This window comes from Aethalodelphis obliquidens, unplaced genomic scaffold (assembly GCF_003676395.1).
Source record: "Aethalodelphis obliquidens isolate GAN/ISIS:26980383/991018 unplaced genomic scaffold, ASM367639v1 scaffold15, whole genome shotgun sequence".
In the NCBI taxonomy this organism is placed as follows: domain Eukaryota; kingdom Metazoa; phylum Chordata; class Mammalia; order Artiodactyla; family Delphinidae; genus Aethalodelphis; species Aethalodelphis obliquidens.
This window is the reverse complement of record NW_020837959.1, coordinates 28,958,300-28,960,661: the sequence shown is the minus strand read 5'-3', so window position 1 is coordinate 28,960,661 and position 2,362 is coordinate 28,958,300.

Here is a 2,362-nt window from a genome sequence, read left to right as displayed (position 1 = left end):
ATTGCAGAAACTGAGGAGCGGCCAAGATCTGTTTCTGTTTCGTTTATCAGGTCTATCACAGAGCAATTTGATAGTTCCAAACAATTACACACTTTTTTTTTTTTTTTTTTTTGCAGTACGCGGGCCTCTCACTGTTGTGGCCTTTCCCGTTGCGGAGCACAGGCTGCGGACGCGCAGGCTCAGCGGCCATGGCTCACGGGCCCAGCCGCTCCGCGGCATGTGGGATCTTCCCGGACCGGGGCACGAACCCGTGTCCCCTGCATCGGCAGGCAGACTCTCAACCACTGCGCCACCAGGGAAGCCCCATTACACACTTTTGAAAGATACTTTTTCTCTTTTATTTTTCAAATTGTGAGATGACTTGAAGAAAAGTTTTGTTAAGAAAACACTCTGAGTGTAAAGGGAAATGAATTAAAGTTCAAGAAATCTGAATATACCTCCTAGCCTCTCCTTGACTTGCTCTGGATCATATGGAAAAGTCTTTAGGTGATTTGCACTTAGATGATTCCTCAGTGAAAGGCCAGATATGCTCTGTCCTAGTTTAAAGAAATATTTTAGATCTTTAGGTCTGACTTAATTTATGTGGACTGAATAAACCCTTTCCTGATTAGAAATATTATTATAGTTAATGTCTCAATGTTTTGCGTTTATGTTTTTGTTATTCATATAGAAGTGTCTTTATATTTGTATTGCTATAGGGTTTCTTTGTATTTGAAATGGCCCTAAAGTTTTCCTCCCATTTTTTATGTAATTTTGTGACATCAAATGGTGATACGTATATGTGGATGGCTACAGGCTATATTAGCAGAAACACAACTTGATGTTTTGTTCATTTTCACTTTGCTTAATTGAACCATAGAAAATTAGGACCCCAAAAGAGTAATAATGATCTAGTTCACTTTCTTACATTACAAAAGAGAAAATACACTCAGGAGATTTGATTGGCTTATCCAAGGAGACACACAAAGATGGTGAGCAGAGGACATATGGCTGAGGACAATTTCTAATGGGTTTTCCACCATCTTATAGCATCATTCTCCTGAAAGAGATCTTTGCTGATAGGAGTCTCTCTTAGTTCCAATATGACCAGTAAAATTATTTTATTGAAGCTTTCAAATCCTGTGGAAGTTCTAATACACGAATATTTGGACCCATCTTTCTATGAAGTTTAGCTTCAAGATAAGACTATGGACACTTGAAGTCAGCCCAAAAGCAGTTTAAACAATGGCTCTCATTATAATTCCCAGAATATTAACTCATAAAGCCACTGGTTCAGATAGGAATCTATAAATAACTACAATAATGTCACAACTTTGAGGAGAGAGACCTTCCCTTACATCCAGCCAGCTGTTGTCACAAAGAATCAAACCTAAACCTGCAGACATGTGAAGGGTGGACTTTGATGTAGGCCAAGTTTTAAATTATCACTGACAAATTAGATGTTCAATTCAAGAAGATTTTAGTAAAATGGCCCAACACTGTGTATTAGCATTCAACAGGCATGACCAAGTTCTAACAAAATATAGGGAGTATCCAGAGAAATATGAGAAAATGAAATGTTATTCTGATGTTTTTCAAAAGTACTCTTTAACATATAACTGTCCCATCAGAGAGTTGAAAATAAAAATCATAATGAGCTTATGCTCTTTAATATTTGATTGTGTGTCTTGATATTATTATGCTAGAGAACTCTATCTTCTAATCTATAAGTTTATGAAAAGTTATATTCAAAGAAACAGTGGTGTTATACTATTCATTTCTTGTGAGGACATTTAGCCATTCAATTTCCATTTAGTAGCTTACACTTTTCCAAATTATGACTAATGATACTTAGATCTATTTGTTAAATAAGCAGATCTCTCTGCTTCTGACTTGAGTTTGAAAATACTGTTCTTGCCTTTTTCTCTTGTTTCTTTTTCCTGATCAAATAATTCGTACAAACTACTGTGATTTCCCTTATTAGTATATATTTACAATTTACAATTGAAAACATTAGAATTCAATAAATAAATGAAATATTTCTACTTAATATTTAAGATGTGGGCATGTACTTGGAGTTCTATATATGGCATTCACATACATTTTAAAAATCTCTTTTAAATGGCTCATGTAAATTTAAACCTTAAGCTAATTTTGTGTCATTTAATATTTATTAATCGTTCCTAATTTAGACCCTGAATACTTCCAGAAATGATGGAAGACACCTCATAATGGAAAACATATATTAAAAATAACTATTAAAATATAAAAATAGACAAAGCGAGAGAGTGGCATGGACATATATACACTACCAAACGTAAAACAGATAGCTAGTGGGAAGCAGCCACATAGCACAGGGAGATCAGCTTGGTGCTTTGTGACC